The following is a 26490-nucleotide window of genomic DNA, read 5'->3' on the forward strand; positions in this document are numbered from 1 at the left end:
CGTGCCCACCCCAAAGGCATCGGGTAAGACAGAGACTAGCCCTGAGCCCTCGGGCGAGGTAGAGCGACCTCAAAGGCGTCGGGCGAGGCAGAACCAAACTCCTGTCATTTGAGCAAGGGACGCTACGGCGCCCTAATCCATCCAGAAGTTTTTAACGTTCGATGGTTATTGGTTCCACCTTCTGGGGTACCCCGGTATTAGGTCTCCGACAGCCGTTTTGATGATGCCCCCTAGGAACTGACGGAGGCGGGACATACCGTCGGCTTGCCCCAGGAGCCAACAGAGGTAGGTGGCTCTGCCATCATTCCCGAGGTGCCAGCGGAGGCAAGTGGCTTTGCCATCGTGCCCCAACAGCAAGGGTCAGGGGGTTCGCCCCCCAAACGCATCTGCCACCCGATTGCACTGAGGTGAGTTATCAATTCCTCTATTTTTCCCTGTTTTAGTTGGATTTCATCATGACTTATGTTTTTCGTCCCTTACAGCATCGGTAGGCAGTGGAATCCTTTGGCGTTGGCGCCGAAGAAGAGAATCACCCTCCAATTGGGGTGGCGGCTGTCGGCTGGTGTCATGCCCGTTTCGAGCAGGAGCGGCGCTAGTGTGACCACATCGCCGGCCAGTCAAGTGCCGCCCATGGTGGTGCCTATACCCTCAGGGAATGGGTGGATGCGGGTGTTCAAGGGGTGCCTTCGGAGGTCGCAGAGCAGCCAGTGACAGCTACGATGCTGCTGTCGATGGTGGGGTGGACGGGGCTACCGATCGCGCTCGTGGCACCGACCTTTGTGGGCGCGATGCAGCCGGTCATGACCCTGCCGATGTAGGTGGAGGTGGCGGTGGCCATGACAAATGGGTTATAGCTAGGCACAACCGCAGCATTGCCTGAGGCATTGACATGACCCGTGCCATCGACGGCCCAAGCGACGGTGCCTGGCGTGGGCCAGATGGAGGGGGACACGATCGAGGGGTCCTCGGGAGTCATGGTGCTAGGAGAGAGGTTCGCATCCACACCACCGACCCCTTCCATCGCCAGAGGGAGCGTCCCGGCGGGGACATCATGGCGAGAGGGGTCGGTGGCACTTGGGGTCGGTGGGGAGTCATCCCTGACCCTGACGTCGGTGGGCAGCTGCTCACCCGCGCGGGGCGAGCCTCTACTCCATTGGATAGATCTATAGGATCCAGCGTCGACGCTTTTTACCGTTGATGATGCCGCAAAGAGCATGGAGCGGGAGAGCCTCGACGTAGGGATTGCGTCCGTGCTCGAGACCCTAGACCATGCCACGGGCGCATTGCACAACATTGTTGTTCCCTCTAGCCAGGTATTGCTTGGTCTTGCTTCTTGCCCTTTTCTTCCTCTATATACTTTTTGTATCCTGACCATTGTCTCCCTGTAGTCCCTTAGAGCTCGCAGCCGGGGGAAATCTCGATTCCTTCATCAACAGAAGGAAGCCTAGGACCACCTTGTTGAGGAGGCACGACTACACAAGGAGGTGATAGCTCAGCTCATTTCTGCCTAGCAGAGGGTGGTCGAGCTGACTCCCCTCGCCGAGGAGGCAGCCAATCTTTGGTCATGGGTGGCCAAGCCCTGTTAGGATGCTGACGAGAATGAGAAGGCGTTCGAGGCCCTATCGACGAGGTCATGGAAGGATGATGAAGAAGCTGCTAGGGTCAGGAAGGAGCGGTATGAGTTGTTCTAGAAGGATGCCAAAACCCACCAACGGATCCTTGACCTTCTGGGTGAGGTTGAGAAAGAAAGGGATCTAAAGCTGGGGGCTGAGGAGAAGCTCGTGGCCCTAGAGAAAACGGCAAGCCTAGATGCCACAGTGGTCGCTCAGCTATGCAAGGAACAGGATGAGTTGATCCAAACTATGGAGATGCTCTACTCGGAATGTGGCATGGCTCGAGGAGCATGACCAGGCTTTTCGAGAGCATGACTAGGCCTGCTAAGAGCACAATGACTCACAATAGAAGGTTGGCTCGCTCTTGGCCAAGCTCAAAAGGGAGATGACCTAGAATCTGGTGGCCGAGAGCATTTCTGCCAGGCTGGCTAAGAGTGACGAGGTCGTTATCCTGAGCGCCGCCCTCAGAGTGGTCTGCGATGACCTTGAGGTGGTGCGGTCAGAGGGGACCAGCTCGCTCATGGCTCATGCCACCAAGATCAGGGCTCAAGTGTGCCAGCTCAAGAGGAATGCCCTTTGCACCAGGGTCAATCAGTCCTTCGCGATTACTCATTCTCATTATGGGGAGAACATCGATCTAGAGGCAATGAGCCACGGCTACGCACCCAGTTATGAAGTCCACGAGCTAGAGGAGATGGAAGCGGTGGTGGCTCCCCTTTCGCAGGACCTGGCGGACAGGATATAAGGCATAGTTCTCCCCCGGAGGGGCTAGTTAGTTAAATAGGTCGGACAGTCATTTTTGTAAAAAGCGGACAAGTTCCATCCCTTTTGTTTCGTTTGAACAAGTCTGTTCTTTCGTTTCGATTGAACGAATTTGTTCTTTCTCCCCTTTTTATGTGTAAAAAGGGTTAAAGCGCTCCGACCCTTCCTGTTGTTAAGATTATAGAGCTCGAGGTGCGAGCGAGAAACTCTAATCATGCTGGTAAGCAATAGTGCCATAGCCATTGGGGCGTAGGTTTCTTGTAGTCCGACAAGCCTTACTCAGTCGTTCGTTTTCGCAAACCTTGCCTCTAGGTTTTTAACGTGAGAAAGGGGTCAGGCACGACGATTGTTTCAAAAAGGGTATATATACCCTTACTAACCCCCAAGTGAGACCCAACCCCTTGCCGTTGTCGGGGTCGGGTTTCACAAAAGATCGAGGAGACGATAGCGAAACTGGTAGGAGAAAGCGTTTTTTGTTTTAGAAACGCTATTCTTAGTTTTCGTTCGTACCCCCTCCCTAGGATCTAAGCTATCATTCTGCGACCGCGCATTCGGTTTCCTTGCAAGTCCAACTTTCCTCGAGCCCCTACGTGTAGTGGGGGTCCGATCGAGGGTCGGCTTGTCTTTGTGATCGTCACCCCGTCCATGGTTTTTGCAACTGGAGGGCTTGGTCTAATGTCACTTGCCTTCGTGGCTCGAGTGTCATGCACGGTGAGCTCGCTAACGGGTATGTCCAAGTCCAATCCGGGTCCATCGCTCATAACAGGGTCAGAATAGCCCTCATGAGGCATTCCACTGCTCCTTAACCCGCCTCCCGGTAGATGTCTGAGTCGTTCTAGAGACCGATTTGGGTGGCCTGTGTAACAAAACCTTCTAATGTATAAGAGCACAAGTACAATAGCAATCGCCGGGGCGATCAAACCATCATATTTGAGCCCATATAAACCCGATAGTCTAATGAAATCACGAGGGATCTCAAACAAACCAAGATCGTACATGATTCAACATAACCAGTCACATGTTACATCACAGTTCACAAATAGTTCACAGTTTTCTCACATACATTGGAGTTCACATAGTTATTACAATCCAAGTTTAAATAGCGGAAGCAAAGTAGTTTAACATCAACATCACACTTAGTTCAAATACATGCCAGTGCTACGGTCATTCCAGCAAAAGCAGAACAGAGGGAATAACTTAGGAGTACCATGCCCCATGGTTTAGTTCTCATCCACGGCAGGATGAAGGCAGTTCTTACAGTACCCATGGTACATCATGTCATCTGCAACAAGAGGGAATAAACCCTGAGTACAAGAATGTACTCAGCTAGACTTACCCATCATAAACCAGAAATAATATGACACCAAGGAGTATGCAAGGCTTTATCGGTGGAGTTAGCTTGACAACATTTTGCATAAAACACTACAAGGTTTTACCCCCGATGCAATGGCCTAAAAGCGTTGTAATATACCAAAAATGGTTGTGAAAGACAAAATTGCAACAGAAAATTTTCGTTGGCAGGCGTTGCCATAGTAACCATGGGGAAAGGTTTGCCCAACAACTCTCTTTGGTGTTGCAATAGATTTTCCCCTATTGCAACACCAGAAATACCTATTGCCACGAACCCAAAGTGTGGCAATAGGTGCACTAGCAACGATATTTGGTGTTGGAATAGACCTTATTGCCATGCATCAATAACATTGCAATAGATGAACTCTCTATTGCCACGCTATCTCGGTGGTTGCTATAGGTGGAACCGTGTATTGCCACAATAAATATTTGGTTGCTAGAGGTAGCCTTTCTATTACAACGATCAATACTGGTTGCTATAGGTGGAACCGTCTTTTGCCATGATAAATATTTGATTGCTAGAGGTAGCCTCTCTATTGCAACACTAAACAATGTGGTTGCTATAGGTGCATCCGTCTATTGCCATGGTAAATGTTTGGTTGCTAGATGTTGCCTCTCTATTGCAACGATCAATACTGGTTGCTATTGTTGGACCCTCTATTGCCACGCTAACTATTGTGTTGCTACAGTTTGGAGACTCTATTGCAACGCCCACTATTCCGTTGGTTTGATGTTTTTTATAACACCATTTGTTTGTTGCTATATCATATATTGCAACGCCAAATTATTTTGTCGATAGTCCATATTGCAACGCTTTGTTTGCTTCAAACAATAATTGCATGCCTAACAATATATGATGAAAGAAGCATTTAGACATCCATTAATCCAAAATATGCTTTGTTCGTACAACTCATTAATGAAACCACATCCAATGTTGAACTTAGTTGATAACACACACACAACAACTGAAACACATAAGGTATTTGACGCATAGTAGCTACTTTGAATAGTTCAAAATATAATAAGCTATGTGTAGCACTGTAGCAAAGGTTCGCTTGACATTGACCGTCCATCGGTTGTGCACTCCACTCAAACTCTATCTTGTTCCTAAAACAATCATTAACATTGGTATATTCAGCAAACAGAAACTTAGTATTTAGCTAGGTATCATTTCACTCTACAGTAACAGGAACTAGCCAACTAAATCTGATTCAGAAATATTCATAGGTAGTGGAGTCAAAAATCCCCTGTGCTTTGCCAGCTTGTTGGTTCCTTTTGGATAATGCTCGTTTCTTAGCCGCAACATCCCTCAGTGCTTTAGTAGTAGTAAAACTAACTGTCGTATCCCCGCCTTTGTTTTGGCTAGTTTGAGTCTTATTCGCAGCACTATTTCTAGTTGCCCGACCATTACTTGTACCTGCCACTGTTGTAGCTATGAGTAGTGTTTGTGGTGGGATGCTATCTTGGTTTTCCTGCAAATCACTAGATGGAGGGAAAATTATGCCTCATACTAAGGACTATCACATGACAACATTAAACACTCTTCAGTTCTCAAACTACCAGCTGATGTGATATTTCTTCACTTTCTGTTTTTACATTTTCTTCATCCATTTTTGTTGTAGCAGCAACCTCTGCATTTTGTCCCCCATCTTTGTTAGCCTGCATATCAATTTTGGTCAGAAAAATCATGAGTGGAGTTTGAAACTACGAAAATGATGCATGGTTTGTAGCCAACTATTACCTGTTGTATTGATGCTTGTACATGTGTTGCTTGCATCATTGCCATAAACTCTTGCCTAAGAGCTTCTCTATCAGCCTCCCTTGCCTTCAACATTTCTTCCATCTGACCCAACTATTAATAAACAGCTTCATAGTGTAGTGGTATGTAATTTCCCTCCAATTAGAGAGGTTACACGTTCGAAGCTTGGTTGGCACAATTTTTTTTTGGTTGAGTCTTTTTTTGCTAGTTCAAACTCAAGGTTGGTTGGTTCACTCTACGCTCTTGGGTCCAAGGGTGTGGGTTCAAGCATCCTTGTGTTCATGATTTTTTTCCTTTTCAGATTTCCAGATTTAAGACATGTAGAAAATCAAAATAAATATTATTGCCCCTATTTCACAAAGAAAAATGTATTATTACATATGTGAACCACATGATCGTTCGCAAAAAAAAATATTATTCCATATTGGACTCATTACATAAAGAAAATATATTATTACATATAGGCCCCAAATGCTAGCAGATTGTTACACCATTAGTTGGTGGAAGTAGTTCAGACTAGAGGGGCCTCTGTTGATCCCAATAAAGAACAAAAGATGACGCATATACAGAAATTAGAAATTATCCCAATTCAAAGAAAAAAGAAAAATAAATCAGAGACCGTCATCTATATGGAATGTGCTTAAAAATCCGGTACAAGCAAAATCTAGGTTATAGTGATTATATCTTAAGATTCTGTAAGATTCTATTCGGGTGATTATAGTGATAAAGATTATTTCTAACAGTTAGGTTCTGAAAGTGGAGTACAATTCTCTGATAGCAAATAGAGAGAACAACAATGAGAACCAACACTGCAGACTTCTACCATCAGTGAAAATATAGAGGAAGCGACCAGTCTATCGACACCCCAACACTCTCCCATACATACATGTATCAAAGGCTTGCTCTCCGATACACACATACATGCACCGAAGGGAATGTTGGACCATACCTAGGTGTGATAATGGTAACTATATTTCAAACCATAGAGAATGTTGGACCAACATAGCCTAAAAAAGCCTAAAGGTTGCATATGACCAACTTAAAAAAAATGGCTCCACATTTGCTAAAATCAACCAACCATGAAACAATAATGAACCTGTTAAGGTTTCTTTTCGCAATAAATTGCATACGTAACAATGCTGTAACTACTCAAAACTGGTTCAAAATATTTTGACAATTGAACTAGCCATCTTGCTAGGCTTCCATGTTCCAATGAAACCTAGAAAATTTCTGAGCTGGGTACCCAGACTTATTCTGAATTTAGAGAGTCAAAATGGTTACCTCAGCCTGGTACATATGTTCCAATTAGTTTGTTTACTTAGAATAGAGCCTAGCCAAAACCAATGTTTAAGACCATAGGTGTATTGCATCAAATTAGTAAATTTAGAAATACTGCTACACTCACGGAATGACAAGAAAGTAGTCTGGTAACAGGCCGAACTGGCCAAGAGAAACAAAAGGCCTATTTAAAAAATGTCTGATCTTCCTATGTGCTTGATCCTCATCATTCTCAAGATGAGCCAAGGAGATGTCAAATACTCCATGCTTTGGACCATTAGAGGAAATTCGAAAACAAAAGGAAGAATTTGAGATAAAAGTCGTCCTTACATATGAGAAGCAGCCCTGATTGGCACGTGAGACATTAAATTCTGAAAAAATCCAAACAAAGGAAGCTTATAGCCCTCATCACCAAATTATGTCAATCATATGAATAATGAATCAGAAAACATAACCATACATAAGACATCGAGATGATCTTCATTTAAATGCCTAACAGTTCAATATTGATGCTCCAATAACTTATGTTTACACAAAAAAAATCTAACCACATCTAGATCACAGGTATTCTAACAATCCTACAGATCAAATACACATGCATACTGAATCACCCATACCGCTAGAAACTCATGCCTGCGTGCCAGTGAAAACATCTTTGGCCTTCCTTTTACACCAAGATGATACAGTAGTAGGAGTACGATTCCCCAATGATAGAGCAAGCAAGAGAAGATGAACATGCATACCTTGGTGGCCAGTGTCCTGACCAGCAGAGTCTTGCCTATGTTGTGAACGCTGAACCCTGATAGGCCCTGAGGTCATACCAGTGTTTGTTGGCTAAAGAATCCACACTGCTAGGCAAGACATGCACAAAGAAACGGATCAACACTGGCCAGAGGACGCAAAAAAAACGATTTCTACATAACCGAAAAGGAAAGGCCTGGTGCTTGGCCGCTAGAGACCACGGTGCCAGAGCCGCTCGCCGTAGATCCGCCATGGCTGGACGCCCCATCATTCGCGGTGCATAAGATCCCCTCCGTCGTCACCAGCTCCTCACGCCTGCGCCCACCACTTGCTCCGTCGGTCACCAGTGCCATGTGCCGCAGCAGTGACTATGGCCAGAATCTAGATCCCGATCTAAAAAAGCACGTTAGGCGGAGGAGCCGGGAGGTGTGTGTGTCAAGCAGCGAGGGCCGATGAGCAGTAGCGACGGCGGTGTAGAGAAGAGAAAGGAGAGAGGAAGATATCAAGAGGGAGAGAGAGTGCTAGGCCTGGGCTAGGTCGAACTGTCGAGTAACCTGCAAAACTCTGCTGGGTAGATTGGCGCTCGTTTCAATTTTTTTCCGGGTCAGAAGCGGGAGTTATCCCGCCTATTTTTTCCCGACTCAAACAATTTATTTTTTTGCTATTATATATTGTTAAAAAATGTCAGCAACTAATAAAATATACTAAAATTTTAAAACATCAAATGGTTGAAGTTGATTTATACCTTAGCAGTTTGTGTGCTCTTCAAATATGTTTTATGATCGCAAGCACTTTTTTCTATTTTTAGCATGAAACTTTACCATACCCTTGATTCAATATTTGTTTGTGTAAATTATTCAATTTTCATTTGGTAACAATATAATCTTTTAGAAATAAAGTGTATTTATGTCTATTTATTGGAATTATGTGATTTGGACTACAAGTGGTTCAAAACTAAAGTAATCCTAATGAAAGGCATAGATCTATTTAAATTCTAGATATTTATTTATATTATTTCCCAAAAATAATTAATTTTACAATGAACAATTTTTTTCATACCATGCTACATTTGCCATTTAAAATCTGAAAACTTCAAATAGAATTTTGGGATAATAAATGATTTAAAATAGAAAAGTCATCGAGGTCTATAACTTTTGTTTTGGTCATTTCTCTATTTGACTTTGTTTGAACAATTTAAAATTTAAATTTTAAAATATGAGAACTTCAAACAAAATTTTGGGACATTAAATGATTTTAAATGAAAAAGTTGTCAACAACATAGTTGGAGAACTCATCGAGATATAGAACTTTTGTTTTTATCATTTCTCCATCTAACGAGCAGGGCAATGATCGAGGTGGAAGGACAGAGTGTAGAGGTTGATGAATGGGCTCTGATGCTGGCATGGAGTGTCCTTGCATCATGGCATGATGTGCGACTGGCAGCTGGACAACACCTGACTCTCATGAAAAGAAGAGGAGATGGGAAGACAAATCACGTATTTGCACGAACAAATCTCATCAAAAGAAGGTGATTCTATAATAACTTCAGAAAATAATTATTTTCACAGACAACTTCATGGTGTAGTGGTATGTCACTTTGCTCGAAATGTAGAGGTTTCAACTTCAAACCTTGCTTGGCACGATATTTTTTGGCTGAGCATTAATTTTTGTTCTTTTTCGTTCTTTTCATCCTTCTTGATGTGCGTGTTTCTATATATTTACAGGACAACAACTATTTCAACAAGCAACTTCATATTGTAGTGGTATGTCACTTTGCTCTAAGTAAGTAGATCTCAAGTTCAAATCTTGCCTGACACAATTGATTTTGTATTTTTTGGCTAATGGTAATTTTTTTGTTCTTTTTCGTTCTTTATTTCTGTCTTGATGAGGTGTAACTTCCTATATATTCAGTAAACGGCGACTATTAATAAACAACTTCATAGTGTAGTGATATATAATTTCCCTCCAGTTAGAGAGGTTACAGGTTCGAAGCTTGGTTGTCACAATTTTTTTTGGTTGAGTCTTTTTTTGCTAGTTCAAACTCAAGGTTGATTGGTTCACTCTACGCTCTTGGGTCCAAGGGTGTGGGTTCAAGCATCCTTGTGTTCATGATTTTTTCCTTTTCAGATTTCCAGATTTAACACACGTAGAAAATTAAAATAAATATTATTGCCCCTATTTCACAAAGGAAAATATATTATTACATATGTGACTCACATGATCGTTCGCAAAAAAAAAATTCCATATTGGACTTATTACATAAAGAAAATATATTGTTACATATAGGCCATAGATGTTAGCAGATTGTCACTCGAATCCTTGTTTTCTGACATTGTCATAGAAGATGCGGATGGTTATCGTCCTTGTTGACATATGAAGTGAATTAGCCATCTTCATCATGTAAACAAGTAATATAAAGGCGGCTTAATGTCGAGCACACCTTAGTAGCCCAGTGGTAGATGAGTGTTTGCTTGTACTTTAGTTCCTGGGATCAAATCCTCTGTGGAACATTTTTTTGTCAATAGAATACATTATTCAGAAATGCGTGAAGCATTTTGTCTGTTGCAACCATTTTTGGTATATTGCAACACTTTTAGGCCGTTGCATCAGGGGTAGTCTAGTGCATGGAGCATTTTGTATGTTGCAACCAATTTTATATATTGCAACACTTTTAGGCCGTTGCATCAGCGGTAGCCTATAGCAACACAAAAAAACCGTGGCAATATTAACATGATATTGCGACCATTTATGATTGTAGTTGCAATAAGTTCTTAACAATTGCAATGCCACAAACAATTATTACAACCCTAGAAAACCATGGCAATATGAACATACTATTGCATCCATTCGGAAATCTTGTTGAAATAACCACCCTAGCAATTGCAACACCATGGAACATTATTGCAACCCATAATAACCATGGCAATAGTTACAAGCAAAAGCAACCAAATCCAATATAGTTGCAATAACACCAAGTAATTGCAATGAAAACCATTACTATTGCAACTCAAAAATACCATTGCAATAATGCCAACTAATTGCAACACAATTCTTAAATGGTTGCAGTAGCACAAGACTGTTGCAACGACAAACCACACATATTCCAACAGATTTAGTCCGTTGCATATAGGTACATATTGCAACCATTTTTTGAAAAGGTTACAATACGACCCACCTATGGCAACCAAATTAGTGGTGTTGCAATCATGTGGCGTGGCATTAGAGGTAGAACCTTGTAGTGAAAGCTTAAGTAACATAACTGGGAGATTTAGTACTTCTAGCATTAATTTGAATACCTATTCAATTAAGCATGTCTAGATTAACACATGTACTAGAGCAATCACTTGATTATGCTAACAAGCATTAGTAACCATATCCGGTTATAAGAATAATTTGAGCATCATCATAACCATCCAGTATCCATTAAGTTACTGTACATTGCCACTGCTCAGTCAAGTTCTCACTATCTGAGAGAGACGACGATTCGAATTGATTCCTACCCATCTAGGGAATTATTCCTAACACAAACCCATACTTCTCCTGTGGGGGTCACATTGGGTCACCTTTGGTACAACTCAGGAACCAACTTCGTGGGTCCGATTAGTGCCGCACCCTCAGAGATTCTACCAATCTGCTAGGAAGATCAGGACTCGAACCCACCCTTGGACTTACGCCATTGGATCTCCACACATCCTTACTGCCTCTAGTGTGCGCACTTTCACTTACCGAGGCCCGGCCTAAATTGAGCTACTCGGCTTCACGGTCGGAACGACTTATCCTGCCAACTAAGTGCTAGGCATGCGTTCAACATGACATGAGGACGTACAACGAATCGGTCCTTAACCAACATAGACGGGGATAAATAGGCACCAAGACCTCCATGCCTTATGCTTCTCTATCACAATACCACCCGGTCTCCTTTTTATTCATCAACACATGGTTATTTCTACGATAGCAATTATAGCCAACCATGATCAGTTATCTACCTATATGTTTCAGGTGACCGAAAATCACCTGACTTCTACCAGACTAAGAAAGGCTAAGAATATATTTGATCCTAGACCTACCAAGGATTCAAGATATATTTATCTGGATAAGGATAATATATGCAGCAAGTGTTTCCAATCAACTCTTATAACCTAATGCATCAAACATAAAGGACGCAAGTGATATTTGTAAAAACATAGGAGGCATATAATGCTTCGGGGCTTGCCTTTCAAGAATGAGGAAGGTTGGTGGTCAGGATACTCAGGGAGATCTTCTACGTTGACTCCTCCTTCCGCTTGAGCTTCCTGCTCCGGGGCTGCCTGTTGATCCTGCTGATGCTCGGGTTCAAACTCGAGAAGCATCACTCCTTTGGGGGAACCTATTGCATGCATATGCACAAATGAGTACCATGAATGCATAAGAGATGAGATGATATGATAAATTGTGTATGCATGAGCATGGTTATCCGCAAGGTGTATGATAAGTTCAACACTAGTTGACCAAGTAGATGTATAACTTTCTGCTAGTTGATTTTTACTGAGTAGGTGCATATCTCTCCTATAATATAAGAAACATACACTCACCAAGTTATAGCAACCTAGATAAAGTTGTTCATCATTAGTAAGAGGCCTAGAACCGGCATCTAACAACTAATCTCAATTAGCCTAAGCAGCTACACAAGCATCACATAAGACAAACAACTATACTTGACTTAGTCATTTTCTGCTGTAAACAACAGCTACTTAATTTGGTTATATCTAGAGTTCTACTCAACCAAACACTATGATATTGGACTTTCTAGAAATCTTATAAAACTTCCTACAACTTTCATTTAATCACCAAAAGGTGATTCAACAATTATCCTAGTCAAAATAGGTAAACCTCCCAGGTCTGTCCAGGAATTTCTAGAGAATAAGCATTTCTAGAGACCAACTTCTAATAGCTATAACTCTCAAACTATTTGTCCTATAGCCATGAAAATTTGACACAAGTAATATAAGTAAGTTATCTACAACTTTGTTATTGACAATATTCACAGAAAACATCGTTTTACCCATGCAATTTACTTCACAACCGAAACTATCCAAACAATCACTAAAATTGAATTATAGAGCAATTAATATTTCACTGCATATAAGCAATTAAATTTGGGCATAACCAATGGTACCAACAGTTCATAGGCATCATATACACTCTAGAAAACATGATGGTCAATGGTCAAGCCCAGGTAATTTATTTAAATGCATTTATTAATTTATTTGGACACTAAGGTCAAATAAGGAAAATATATCAAAGGTGCACCATAAATTCTGATAAAATTACAATAGCCGACTTATGCTCCCAGAAGTCTACTGTACAAATTTCATACCATTTGGATAAACATAGCCATCTCTACAAAAATGACAAGTTGCATAGGCTTATTTTAGCAAAAATAGTTTAGCCTAGTGAAAAGTGTCAAACAACAGATTTCATATTTTTCTTACATGCATCCTAGTACCATAACACTGTGTAAAAATTTGCATGATCATTAGTTATGTATTTTTACCTCATTTATTTTTCACTAGAAACTAGCAATTATTTAAGTGTCGACAAAATATCGTCGGCAGTCCTCCGAGGGGTATCCCACGAAGGTAGATTGATCAGCAGAGAAGCGTGAGATCAAGAACAAGAAGGCAACAGAGACACACAAGTTAGATAGGTTCAGGCCGTCAGTGTGACGTAATACCCTACTCCTGTGGTCTGTTGGTTTGTATTAGCTATCGTATGATATTGCGTGTGTTCAGAGGGGGTCCCTGCCCACCTTATATAGTTTGGGGAGCATGGTTACAAGTTGGTTAGATCTGAGAGATAACCGAAAAGTAATAACTGATTACCGAAATCTTGGAATTATACATATCCTAACAGATCTCGTAGTATCTTCAAGATATCTTCCCGGTGTCTTGCGGGAGGCGCCGAGCAGAGTAGTGCCCCACAAGGCTTTGTCTTGTGGGCTAGTCCCATGTGGTCTGCCATGGGTATCCGGGGTCGTATCCCCCACAGCTAGTCCTCGAGCGCCTTGTACCCATTGTGCAACGCTATCTTGAGCTTGTCCGAGCAGGTGCGAACAACATCGAGCCGTCAAACTCGTGGTCCGACCACCGCGATGAGTTGCCGAGCAGTTGCCGAGCAGCGTAAACTATCGCCGAGCAATGTAACCCAAGTACGGCTTGCCATAAGGGTGTAAGGAGCTCAACTTCAGAATCGAAAATTTCTTCGCAGTGGACCAAGTGTGCCCACTTAGAGTCCGACCACGAGGAAAGGAAATAGTCTTCTTCAGTTTCCTGAGGCGAGGAGTCTTCTAGAAAAAAGCAAACACATTCACCACGAGGTGACGTGTGCCCACTTAGTCCCTGAGCCTGACAGTAGATGACATAGTCATGTGGTGCCAGTGCCCAAAGTAGAAAAAATAGAAGACCAGCCGAGCAGGCAGCCAGTCCCCGGGCGTAGCCCTGACGAGCACATTCACCGCAAGGTGAAATGTGCCCACTTAGTCCCCAAGCCTGACAGTAGGTGACATGGTCACATGGTGTCTGGGTCAGAAACAACAGTCAACTTGGAGAACAATAGAATCGCAGAGAAAACACCAGAGTAATGGCTATACAATAGTAATTACTGAGCTGTAACAGTCAACGAAGATGTCGATGAATATTCGGCGAGTAATAACCAATTGCAGCGATAAATCAGCAACGCGGTCCGGGGCTGTGCGAATGCCCAAGTAACGGCCCACCTTCAGTTGTGGAGAATTCAGAGAAGCGCAAAGTGCGGGAATGGTTTCCCAAAAACCCTCGAATGCGAAAAGGTGGGGAGAGTGCTTTATAACTGTGCCATCGCACCCCACGCTCATACCTTTGCCCCTTTGCCATTTCATCTTCCTCCTCAGCCCTCGCCCTTCCAGATTCACATCCATACTTGCTTCCGCCACCAAACCCTAGCTAGATCTGAGAGATGGCGCTGAAGAAGGGAGCTGCGAAGCCGAAGAAAACAACCCCAAGAAGACGAGTGCCGAAGTCAGGCGTGATGAAGAGTGGGTGCTGTCACGGACCGGAGAGGCGGAGCACAATAGATTAGTGGAGGCTGAAGTCCTTCCAGACCATGTTACTGCTGGATGGCGGCCAACCCTCGATGAGCACTTCCTAATGCCCCACACTGATGAAGCAGTGGTGTTTGAGGATTATTTTTGTCGAGGATTGGGATTCCCTATTCATCCTTTTCTGAGGGATTTGTTGGAGTTCTAGATGGTTAGTTTGTGCAATCTGCACCCAAACACCATTTTGCATATTTCAATCTTCATCCATTTCTGTGAGGCGTTTCTTGGAATCCTTCCCCATTTCAACCTCTTTCGCCACCTGTTCTAGCTGAAGAAAAGAGGCGGCGGCGGTTCCAAGGTGGTCGGCGGAGTGTACCTTCAGCTGCACGATGGAATGGCTGGCGAGTACCTGACTATACCGCTGAACACATCGCTGAAAGGGTGGAACACCAGGTGGTTTTATATGAAACAAATCCACTCTGCCGTCCACTACGATGCCGACCATGTCCCAGAGAGCCAGAGAAGCTGGTCGGAGATGCCAAGCAACACGGATATGGAGCAAGTGAGGGAGCTCCTTGGCTTGATTAAGGGCGTGAAGACCAGCGGTGGATTGGTGGCGGCGAGCTTCATAGTGCACCGTGTCCAACCCAATAAGGAGAGAGCCCATCCTGCCTTTGAATTCAAGGGGGAGACCGATGGTACCCAGGAGAGGCCGGAGATGCTGTCGAGGGACGTTGTGGAACAGCGGGCTGCAGAGCTATTCGCTCTGTTTGCCTCATTCAGCATGTCAGGGTATATGAAGCCCTTTAACTACAAGAATCTACCTCCTTAGGTAAATATCTCAATCGTATGTTCCTGATGCTTTTTACCCTTTGTCATTTCCGAGCATTGGATTGATTCACTTATACGAAGATCCACTCGCAGGATAGGGCAGTGTACTTCTCAGGCATGCCGAGGAGCGAATGGCCGAAGGGAGTAGACGCCCGGCCACCGCCGTAGCCTGAGGAGGTAGCAGTCAGCATCTCGTCGGAGAGTCCATCCCTGATGTCAGAGAAAGTCTAGGGGAAGAGGGCAGCAGCAGACGAACCGGCTTGGAAAAAGAGAAAGACGGCGGGTGCCGCTCCCATCAAACCAAGTGGCATCTCGCTTGGCAGAGACTGACCTACTCAGACATGGAGTGCAGTCATGTTCGAGTGGTCAGATGATGACGAGGCTCCGATGGCTCCTCCACCGAGCACTAAAGCGCCTCCGCGCAACACGTGCATGGAGGTACGATCAAAGAGAAGTGAAGAAGTCCCCGAGCAGCAGACAAGGAGAGTCCTCGAACAGCAGGCGACGGGAGTCCCCGAGCAGCAGGCAACGGGGGCCTCCACGCAGTAGGCGATGGGAGTCCCCGACCAGCAGGCGGAGGAAGTCCTAGAGCGACGGGCAGACCAGAGGCCGATGGTTAAAGAGGTGGCACCTCCATCCCAGAGCACAGAAGTCAACCCCACGGTCATGCCCGGATGCTCGGGTAGGCATCACCGGTTCAAGAAATTGTACCGACAGACCAAAGCGTAAGTATCCTTGCCTTAGAGTTACTTTGTTGTCTTTTCTAGCTTTTTTGGCGCATGACAAGAAGATCTAATGTAGTGCGAAGCAGAAAAGGTGCCAGTAGACCCCTTGCCGGAGTCCCTAGTTGCTCGGCGGCCTGTGGAGGAGTCAACCACTGCTACTGGTGGACTTGGCGGTGGCGAGAGGTTGGCTGACGGGCCAGCGATGGTGCCAGAAGTGATGGTGGAAACCGTCGGATCTTCAGGGGTAGAGGCTAGAGCTGCTGATGCTGCACCAACGTTCGGCGCGGAGAGGCCTGCGGTGCCGGCAGAGCAGACGGCGCTGCCTAAGGCATCGGAGGGCATGGTCGGACACGCTATCCGGCCACCAAGCCCCTAGGTGGTGCATCTAGGTGCAATGGGGGAGGACGAGGTGGAAGAGATTGAGCGTGCTGAACCTTGACCCCAATCTATCTAAATCCTCCACAAGCGCAGCGACAAGGTGGTGGTTGTCGAGGAGGAGGACACCACCAAGGAGATGAGGAGACTGAAGTCCACTGTTAATAGCATGATGAAACAAATCAAGGTTAGAACTACATCTAGACAGCTTGTGTTTGATGTTGGAGATCGGAATTCATCATTATCATTGTGCATTTGCAGGGGATAACTCGGACTGCCGAGCAGCGGCACCAGCTAATAAAGAGTATGGAGCCCCTCACTGAGGAGAACAAAAACTCAAAGCGGTGATGAACCTCGCAGAGAGAAACATCCAGAGGGCCCAGCGCGAGCGAGACTTTGCAGAGTCCAACACGCGGGACCTGGAACACCAGAAGGGCATCCTATCAGAACAGCTAGCGACCACGTTCGAGCAGCTACGGAGCAAGTCTGAGTAGCTGGCCACTGTCTCTGAGCAACTAACAAGTGCTTCCAAGCAGTTGGAGCAGCTATGGAAACTCTCCGAGCAGAAGAAAGGTATGTCATATCGGCGAATGTGCTTTGTATTGCTGAGTAGCTATATCTTTGGTGATGACTATTGTGCTTGTAGAGCAAGATGCGGAGCTTGGCCAGCTGCGCTAGGCCCTTGAACAACTCTGAGAGGAGAAGGCAAAGGAGTCAGAGCGAGCGGACAAACTGGCCAAGGAGCTAAAAGGTGAATACTTCCTGGCCGGAGTTACTGCTGAAGTGGTTTTCTTGTTTGATGGAACCTTATAATGCTTGCAGGCTACCATCATAAAGTCAAGGCATGGCGGCAGGAACTGGCCTGGGCGCCATACATCATGATACCTTGCTCACTTGATCTACACAGAACACCTCAACTACAACCTTCCCTGACACCTAGCTTCCCACACACGCCATGTAGGAGCGTGGACGCTCCTATAGAGCAAGTAACACACATGCCCCTTATACTGGCAGGGCGAAACACCGGTACACACTACCGGAAACCCTTAGTTTCCTGAGTGCAATAATCTTTGTTGAGTGCATTATGTCAGACACTCGGCAAAGAAGCTCTTTACCGAGTGCTACCACAAAAACACTCGTCAAAATAATTGCACTTGGCAAAAGAGGTAAAAAACACTCGACAAAGTTTGACACTCGGCAAACAAGAACAAAAACACTCGGCAAAGTCCACATCCGTTAGTACGTGTTAGTCACCTCCGGACTCTCACACACACTACTACAAACTCCAAACAAACTAGTACAAATGATGATGATCATGGTAACTGGAGTATGTTCTGATGGATCACATCCTCCAGTCAACCGGCCACCTCCTCAGCCCCCGTCATCTCCTGCACAACTACAAGTTGTGCTGCTGCTGTGAGCACCAGGCCACTGTCTAGGGAGGTCGGCGTGTGCACTGCCTAGATATGCTGATCTGTCATCGGTGCATCATAGGACCTAATGTACGCCTCCATAGCCTGCTCCCCAACTGGCTCCGCTGGGCCAACTGTTAGTTTGATCTCCAACGATTGGCCCAACGGCGAATCGGACCCCTTGACTGTGTCCTGATCGGGGATGCTTAATCGACCACTGGCCGGTGGACCCCTGTCACACAGCGCTATAAGTAAAGAGAAAGGTGGGGGCTATGGCACGCAAAACAAGGTTCACCACCACCACTAACCCACCAAAGAAACCCTAGAAGGCCCCATCTGATCGTGGGCGTGCTGCAGTGATGGGAAGCACCGCGGGATGCGTCGCTGTCCTTAGGACTCCACCGCGCCTACGCTGCTACAACAATGATACCCCTAAGCAAAGAAATAGCTAAATTCCTAGACTTTTTAAAGTTCTAATAGGAAAATAGCATGGTCAGTCTCAAAGATATTAAGGTGGTGCTTAAAGCGCCATATGAGATTTGAACGGCTTAAACCCAAAATAAGATATTCAAAGATACACTATCTTTAGAAAAGATGGGAAGATCTGGGGGAGCATGGTATGTAGAGGTATGTAGAGACCTAAGACTTGAAGAGAAGCGGGACTACGTGCCCACTTTAGTGATTCAAAATAACAAATTTCTCAATACCTATTGATGTTGTATGACTTATACAACACCTATTGTTGGCTCTTCGAAGAAGATGAATAATGTAAATAAGGATCTTGTGATACAGGAGCCTGTAGAATCTATTGCCTCTTGGCAATGAAGGGCAACAACAGCCCCATATGAAAGTGCCAGTAGCTGAGGCCCTAGAAGGTCTCAAAGAATTAGTAAACTAGTTTTCTGATGACTATGAAGTCTATGTTAGTAAAGAAATTCAAATATAGGGTTATCCCACCTCATTTGAAGAAGCCATGAGAAGCGTTTACTCGCTTAAATGGCAAGAAGCTATAAAAGTTGAAATGAATTCGATGAATACCAACGATGTTTGGGACTTAGAAGTAATTCCTAATGAAGCCAAAACAGTAGTCAGTTAATGGGTCTACAAGACAAAATGTGACTCTAAAGGGAATGTAGAAAGATATAAAGCATGACATGTGGCAATATGCTTTACGCAAAGAGAATGAAAAGATTACAATGAGAGTTTTCTCTCTAGTCTTATGTAAGGATTCTTTTAGAATCATAATGGTGTTAATGGCACATCTTGATTTAGAGTTACATCAGATGGATGTAAAGATGACATTCCTCAATGAGGATTTATATGAAAATGATTACATGGCACAACCCAAAAGGTTTTGTCATGGAAGAAAAGAACATATGGGATGTAGGCCTCTTAAAATCCATTTATGGATTAAAAGTAAGTCTCTACAAAGTAGTGTTTGAAGTTGATGAAAGGATAAGAAAGTTTAGGTTTTAAAGAAAATGAGAAGGACAGTAGCGTTTATGCGAAGTTCAAGAATGGAAGATTCATTTTCCACATCCTGTGAATAGATGACATTCTACTCACTAGTAGTGATGTTAATCTGTCATTGGAGAAGAAGTTTTGTCCTCAAGTTTTAATGTGAATGATCTTGGTGAAGCTTCCTTGGTTCTAGGAATCGAAATTCACCGAGATAGATAAAAATGGGGTATTAGAACTATCGCAAAGGCATACATAGAAAACATTCTAAAGAAATAAAGTATGCATGCGAGTAAACCTACGCTTGCTCCTATAATCAAGGGTAATAGATTTGGGAACTTTAAGTGTATTAGGAACCGATATGAGATCGATCAAAAGAATATGGTTCCATATGCTTCAGCTGTTGGAAGCTTGATGTGTGTACAAGTACAAGTAAGAACTTACCCTGACGTAGTTTATGTATCTGGGGTATTTTGGCAGAAGTCTAGTTCAGATATAGATCACTAGAATTGAGTTGACAATGTCTTGTATTTTTGCAAAGTATCATAGGCCTCATGTTGAGTAAGAAAGAATAAGTACTCTCAAATAGTTGAGGGTTCAAAAAGTTAAGTCTTGGCGAGATGTGTAGTGAAATCCACAGCAGTTGCTAACACTCGCAGTTGGAGTATTATTGTGGAAAAGCGCCAAAGAAATAGTTGTGGTGTCATCAGTGATGCATACCATAGTATAGCTTGTCATGAGCCTTAAGGAATAGGCAAAAGGAGTTTAAGGGAATTTGTACCTAGATTTAAAAATGGTAGACAACAGCAACAACCATTTAAAGTAAGTTAACTCCTAAGACAACAAGTCAAGTGTGCTGCGAAACACATTGGCACTAAGATATATGTTGTAAAGGAGAAAATCCAGAATCATTTTGAAAGCATTGAGCACATAAGTACCGAGTAAGTACTTGTGGATCCGCCTATCAAGGCTAACCACCTAGTGTGTTCAGAGAACACACAGTCAACATGGGTTTATGGGAAAGCCTATGATTTCTAGATAATAAGGGCCTAGTTGAGTATCTGTTTCAAAACAAAGAGGTGTATTGTAGCTGTTAAATCTAATGGCAACTGACCGTGATGATGAGGCACGCTCTATGCACTAATCTGTGATGGAATGGAAACAAGATAAAGTAAGTAAGTTAAGTTTAAGTCATAAGGTGAGATCAAGGGGAGAATGCTAGTTTGATCTCCAACGATTGGTCCAACGGCCAATCAGACCCCTTGACCGCGTCCTGATCGGGGACGCTTAACCGACCACTGGTCGGCGGCCCCCTGTCACACAATGCTATAAGTAAAGAGAAAGGTGGGGGCCAGGGCACATGACACAAGGTTCACCACCGCCACTAACCCACCAAAGAAACCCAAGAAGGCCCCATCCGATCGCGGGCGCGCTATAGTGATGGGAAGCATCGCCGGACATGTCGTCGTCCTCAGGACTCCACCGCGCCTCCACTACTACAACACCAGTGGCCACATCACTGCGACGCCATGGCCGCAACTGCCCTAGGGTGAGGTACATCACCAAGTTTCCCCATCTAAGTCAAGTTTACCCGTTAGATCTGCACCTAGAGGTTTAGAAATTCCAATCACCAACCACCTCGAAGGCCTTGATGAGGCAGTGGGTGGCCCTCTTGGAGACTGGCACCGAGTTGGTCAGCACCTGCTACCTGGTGCTCCTCCAGGTCGGCTCCTTACTTGCAGTCTTGCTCAGCCTAGTCTTCCCCTTGGTCTTGCCGGTCTCAGGCACCTACAGCAGCGGCTGCTCACATGGCACAGAGATGCTCTCTACAATGCTGTTCCTATGCTCCTCAAGCATCATGTCTGCCACCTGCTCAGTGATTGTCGTCTCTCTCAGCTGACCCCCAATCTCCTCAGATAAGTGCACTCTAGGATCGAAGTGCACTACATTGTTATAGCCAAGCACCATCGCCTCCTCATTCAGATCAGCCACCTTGCCCCAGAGGGTGGAAACCGGGGTGTAGTCAGGCGAGCCAGGGGTCTCCTTTGGTGGGAGTGGTGGCAGGGAGAAGGATAGGGGCCTGCACACCATCTTGTGTCACATTGTCGAGGCCTCACCGAGCATGGGATCCTAGCCCATTGTTGCCCCCTCTGCCACGACTCCACCAATGTCATCACAGCATAGTCCCTTGTAAAACTCCATCATTGGGTCTGGGTGCAACACTGGCGGGGATGGTGCACCACCCGCGACATGCAGCACACCTGAGAGCAGAGTTGAGCCTAGGTCATCGATCATCGGGGCTGCCTCTATCTCATCGTCATTGCCATTGCACCTCTCCTGTCCGGATACTCTGAGAGGTGACCATGAGCGGCAACGCTCCCAGTCCATGTCCTCCCTATGTGGGTGTCCCGAGCTCTAGGCGAGCCCCAAACCCTCCGCGCACTGCCTCTACCACGATCCCCATCCATAGGCACCTCCTGATCACCAGCGTCCCTGCGCCTATATGCCAATGGGGAGCGAGTGCACTCCTTGCTGCCACCAGCACTGGTGCTTCCTTTGACCCGACGCAGAATATCGAATCCCTACCGCCCGCGCTCCAGAATCCCCCGGGATGGCCCCCTAGGATCATGACCATTGTCGTCACCCTAGTCAGGGTGGCACCGCTGGTGCTGCAGCAGCAGAGCATGGCATGGCTATGCGCAGGCTCTCAGACGGTGGCCGTTGATGACCCCCAGCACCCAGTCCATGTAATCAAAGATCTAGGGGTACTCCTCTGATTCAGATGACCTAGAGGATGGGTGCCCGCTCTAGGCTAAGCTCGGTGCACAATCACGCGGGGGGACTCCAGTCTTCAATCCAATCTAGGTGGATGATGAGGTTGTGAGATTGCCCCCTAGGAGGAGGGGCCACCTCCCTGTTCTACTGTAGCAGGCCACCCAGATCGGGGGACTGCCCTACCCTATCGAAAAGATGGTCAACCGCTTGGTGCTATGGAGGAAGTCTGGGTTCCACATCCAGGCCTAGCAGAAGAAGATGTTAGCGGTGTCCTGCCTGAATGTGGCATACTTGATCTTGTCGAAGAGGCAGTCATCTCCCAGCATGCACCGGGCGACCTGGGGGTTCCAGGCATGAATCAACACATTCTCGATGGTGACCCACACATGGTACCACCAGGTGATGTCGCTCCTGTGCTGTGTCTCGATCCATGGTAGGATGTCAAAGTGGATCCTGCGGACACATAGGATGCCTGCCTGAACCACCATGTCACGCTACGGCGGGTAGTCGAAGAGGACCATGAAGTGCTCTAGACGGTGGCGTGTGACCCTGGCCTCATAGCAAGGGATGCGGATCCTACTACTGAAGGCCAGAGGCACCTCGCCCATGGTGATGTTGAGGTACTTGATGTCAGCCCGGGTGACCAGGAGGATCGCCCTAGAATGAAACTTGTCGACCTCGTTGGCCATGGTGGCAAATGAGATCACCATAGCAGCACCCTCCCCCTAGAGGTTCTCCACCATCCCAGGAAAGTAGGCCATGTCTCCCTCCCCACCACTCTACGTGGCCTGACCCCCCTCAGCAGCACCAGCTTCGTTGATAAGCGAGAAGATGAGAAGGCTGTGGATGGAAGGAGGTTGTTGCTTAGTGAAGGAAATCCTAGAGTGGATGCTAGGTGTCGGCACGAAATTTCATCCCATGCCGAGGGCACATGAGCAAGCCAGAACGGTCCGCTCGATGGAGCTAGAGATCCACCTAGCTTCAGTGTAGGGATGGTCAATCCTGCGCACTCCTCCCTAGATGTGCCAGTCAATTTGACCCTACAATTGATAAGGAGAGAAAGCTAATCAGTAATTTAAGGCAGAGCATGTTGGTGTTGCCAGACAGTCCTGAATGTGTGGCTCTAAGAGTTGATATGGAAGGAAATCGACTAAATAGTCGATTTGAGCATGCTTATAAAGATAAATCAATTAAAGCTCATGGAAGGTAAATCGGTTATCGCTCAGGATAGATCTCGTTATTTAGATAAACACTAGACAATGGCAAGAGGATGTCAACGATGATTAGTTTATACTAAGCCAATGACTGTAAGTAACCGAATCCCTTTTGTATAAATGAAACAGCTCATCGTCATTTAACCATTTAATAAAAATAAATCTAATGAACATATTAGATCTCATCTATCGCTGTGACCAGTGGGGCATGAAACAGAATCATGCAGGCCATAGAAACAACAATAGATTCGATGACCCTAACTTATTACCAATATTAGTAGGGCATGAGGCAGAATCATGTAGTCCATAATACAATAATAAGATCATGGGGCTAACACATCTTTCAACCTATCTTTACTTCAACAATCTCGTGACGTGGACTGTTCGTGAAAGCACTCAATATCGGCTAAAATAGTCGATTCAGGCATAGCGCACAGTTAAGGTCATACCCTATCAGGAACAGATCTACCAAGTAATGATCCCCACTCCATAGTGCTAACAGTGGGGTATGAGGCAGAATCACATAAGTCGTGATAATGGGCCATGGAACGATTTTCGCTAGCCAACAGATCTACACAAGACGAAACATGCCTTAACTACACAATATGTGCGATCAAGATTGACATAAAACGGCCAATAAAATGTAACCCATTGTTTAAGATGAAGATTAGATCAATTTTAGACTAACAAACGATGTATTAAGAAGGATATAAGGCTGATCTAGATCAATTACAATCGGACGAAGCGATATTGCTGTAATTAAATAAATAATGGAAGCAATAAGCAATATCGGTAGCTTAATGAATCTATCCGAAGGAACGCCACCCTTAGATAGAGCCAATAACTTGACCTTAATCTAGTTTGAGAAGTGGAGGTCAACCGGATCGATGTAGCTATACTTGAACTAGAAAAGAGTCGATAACTAGCTTATACCAGAGTCGCAGTGGGGGTTGACCAGATTGATGCAGCCGTACGAATAGAAGTATAAGCCATGATGGTACTTATAGACAAGCTGTGGAGGTCGACTGGATCGATGCAGCCGTACTTGTTGAAGAACTCGCTGAGATCTACTCTACTCCTACTCCTAAGGGGTGGCCGAAGCCAAGAAAAGTAACTTGTATTTGATTGATTGTGTGTCCTTTACAATAGCCAGGGTCCAATATTTATACCCGGAGCCGACGCATGATTCCTACCTAAGCACGATTCATCACAATTTTTGGCCCCAGAGAAAACATTCTAAAATTAAGATAACTTGGACTCTAATCTTTCCCTTTTTGCAGAGTCCAACATGCCTTGTCCTGGCGCCGATCGTAGCCTTTGTCGTTATCTGCCGGCGCTATCTAAAGAAAGCCGATTTTAGTGTTGCATTCGAATCAGCTGATACTGACCTACATGCAATAGATTCTTTGATGACATGATCTTGGGAGCTTTCGAGTTCCTACGATTTTTCTTCCAAATTTTGGTGTAAAAACATGCCCCCCAATTTTGGGATAAAAGTAATTTTATTCCAAAATTATCATGTATGTATCCCCGATAGGTCCGTAGTCATGGGTAGAGAATCTTGACCTAGGGTCTACTATTTTGTCATCGTCTATGTCAGTTCATGAGCCCATGCTTCAAAACTTTTGTGAGAGCATCATTGCTTCACGGGCACTCGAATTCATCTTTCCACGACGGCTATAAAATGTCTATCCGACCTTGGCGAGAGCAACTCAACAATCCAGCTATGTTTCTCCTCTATCTGTTCCCTCAAGTGCTTCTGACTCCGCTGGACCCTCCATGGTCTATCCTTTTGTTATGAAGATCTTGAGCAGTTTGAAGAATTCTTGTGCATAGGGTGATTGTGTTGCTCATTCTAGCGCCTTGTCGAGCAAGAGGATCAACCACTGCAGTTAGAAGAATTCTTGTGATATCACCTAAGTCTTCTCTCCATGCTTGCAGAGCTGTTCTAGTGTTTGCAAGGGCTAAAATGTGTGGACACCTTCCCCTTGTTTGCTCTACCAAACGTCCACCGGGAAAGCCACAGGCTTCTTTCCCACAGTTTCCTATTACCAAGAAATCAGCTGGGCATCTGTTAGGCGGGCAGCCTTTCCCCTTCTCCTGGCATAATTTCATCAACGGGCCGATGTGACTTGGTTCATGATGACTTTTGGCCTTGTGGGGACCCGGACTTCCTTGAATCCAAAGAAGCCTTGGTGGGTTGATCTCTGGTCAATGTAAACTCTTCGTATCCATTCCACGATATCTTGTAATTTGGGAAAGCAATAAGTCCGAATCTGTTATCTCTTCATTATCTGTCCCCTGAATTTCTGGAGTGTTGGCCCATTTCCATATCTGATTTCAATCTCACACCCCTAGAGAAATCTATCTTCTCAGCCTTCCCTGGCTATATATACGGGCTACGACTGTGGATCGAAAAACAAACCGCTTTGTCTCAAACCTTCTATGTCTTTAGTATAGTTCCTGCTTTTCCGTAGGTTTGAGATAATGGAGAACAGCAAGAGGTCTGCTGAGGAGGCTCTCAATGGATCTGCATCATTGCGCCAACGCCTCCATCGCCAAGAGGGCGCAACTTGGGGTGCTACCATCATTCTGGAGTAGAGGGCTAACACTGCCCAGCCTTTGGGGTCATCTTCAGCACCAATCTGCCACCAGCTCCCCCACTATCCGAGGAGGCAGATCAATAATGACAATCTACTGGCCTCCATTGATCGGACTGACCAGAATCTAGCCAGCTGCCTCTCTCTTGTAGAATCGGCTTTGGCCATGATTCAAGGCCGATCACCCCTTGAGGCCAGCTTGGTGGGGGAAAGGTTGGCTAGGGCTAAACCAGAATCATAGGTGAGACGTCTACCATAATTTCTGTCTTCTTAATTTTGCCTTCAAGATTTCTGATCATTCTTTCCTTCAATCTTTTAGATCTAACTGCTCAGTTGGAGAGTCTTTGATCAGCTACAGATCACGCGGTGGGATTTGTCAATGCCAGGGGCGCCATTCTGGTGGTTCATTTGCATGACATCCTGAATCATATCTGGGAGGTCACTCTTCATGGCATTCATCATGGTGCTGCCATGGCGCTGGCCGCTGCACAAGCCCGCTCTGGCCACAATCTTTGACTTCTTCCCCATGGTTTTTCGGATGCG

The sequence above is a fragment of the Miscanthus floridulus genome, chromosome 9, assembly GCF_019320115.1.
Source record: "Miscanthus floridulus cultivar M001 chromosome 9, ASM1932011v1, whole genome shotgun sequence".
NCBI lineage: Eukaryota > Viridiplantae > Streptophyta > Magnoliopsida > Poales > Poaceae > Miscanthus > Miscanthus floridulus.